At 48.6% G+C, this 1,588-nt stretch overlaps 1 non-coding gene across 1 annotated transcript; it reads left to right on the forward strand.

Annotated features, from left to right (window-relative positions):
- Positions 1-608: 608 nt before the first annotated feature.
- Positions 609-683, forward strand: TRNAP-CGG (transfer RNA proline (anticodon CGG)). Its single transcript has one exon. It is a non-coding gene; the product is annotated as a tRNA-Pro (tRNA).
- The last annotated feature ends 905 nt before the right edge of the window (positions 684-1,588 follow it).

Raw genomic sequence — 1,588 nt, forward strand, 5'->3', positions numbered from 1 at the left:
CTAATTTTTGTCCTTAAAGATTACGTTACGTTTAATGTACTATTTACACTTTCTGCCCGTGTGCGTTTGACTTGATAGCCTTTCCTATTCTACAGCTCCCGTCTGAGGACGAAAGAGACATATTGAATCCTTACAGGCAGAAACATTTCCTATAGCAAAGCAGCCTTTTCGATATGGCTAAATAAGTCGTCCTCCAACGTCTGGTTATGTTTCCCTTCTCTCACTTCGACCTCAAGTTCTGAATCAGTGACGACTTCCCTGGAGTGTTGAGTGTATCTATGGTCAAATGTCCTGGAGCGTATCGCCAAGGGCAAACAGGCTGTTCAGAACATGGAGGTCTCTCAACCGGACAACCTATCCGGTCCCAGCCTCTCATCTGTTACATCTCCTCTCAGTCACCGGGTCATTTCCCAGCAGTCCAGTAAAGCCACGTTTTCCTCCAAAACCACATACGGTCTTTGGCTCACAGTTCAAACCAACAATTTCTTCCACCTCGAAAATCGTTCACCACAGACTCTCGGGTCTTAATCATCGCTTTGGATTTTATTTTGTTTGTTCTTTAATTTAGAAATTATATATACCACCTCTCCAGAAATCTGCTTGAAGTGGGAGGGATGGTGGCTCAGTGGTAGAGCATCTGCTTCGGAAGCAGAAGGTCCCAGGTTCAATCCCCGGCATCTCCAAAAAAGGGTCCAGGCAAATAGGTGTGAAAAACCTCAGCTTGAGACCCTGGAGAGCCGCTGCCAGTCTGAGAAGACAATACTGACTTTGATGGACCAAGGGTCAGCTTCATATGGTGCCACCATACACCTTTTGGACCACTCTGTTGACTGCTGACTTACACGAGGGGACCATCGTACGGTGAGGAGAAGGCAACTCTTAAGAGATTCTCCAGAATTCCCTCTATTTGCTCTATTCCAGACTTAATGCCTGCCAATTTCCCAGCCATTAGTGTATCTTTAGAGGTACCGCTGAAGGAGGTAAACAGCATCCTCAGGATGAGGGCTGGTGCTTACACGCACGTAGGCCACGGTGACTTTGAAAAGCCAAGGCAAGCCTCAAGATCTGTGGATCTCAGTGGCTGACAGATGTGTGACCAGCCGTTTGCCCAACAGAGTGAGTTCACTGGAGGCTTGCCAGGGAAGACTCTCTGGAGTCTTCAGGGGAATGTAGTCATCTTTGCTTGATGTCATTGTGTAACCAGTAGAAGAAGATGAAGAAGAAGATATTGGATTTATATCCCGCCCTCCACTCCGAAGAGTCTCAGAGTGGCTCACAATCTCCTTTCCCTTCCTCCCCCACAACAGACACCCTGTGAGGTGGGTGGGGCTGGAGGGGGCTCTCACAGCAGCTGCCCTTTCAAGGACAACCTCTGCCAGGGCTATGGCTGACCCAAGGCCATTCCAGCAGGCGCAAGTGGAGGAGTGGGGAATCAAACCCGGTTCTCCCAGATAAGAGTCCGCACACTTAACCACTACACCAAACTGGCTCTCCCTGCACCTGGTTGAACTGCAAGGAGCGCCATCTTAACCACGAACAATTGCTTTGAGTATCCAATAAACCTGAAAGCAGAGTCCACCAGAATACA

The sequence above is a fragment of the Heteronotia binoei genome, chromosome 3, assembly GCF_032191835.1.
Source record: "Heteronotia binoei isolate CCM8104 ecotype False Entrance Well chromosome 3, APGP_CSIRO_Hbin_v1, whole genome shotgun sequence".
Lineage (NCBI taxonomy): Eukaryota > Metazoa > Chordata > Lepidosauria > Squamata > Gekkonidae > Heteronotia > Heteronotia binoei.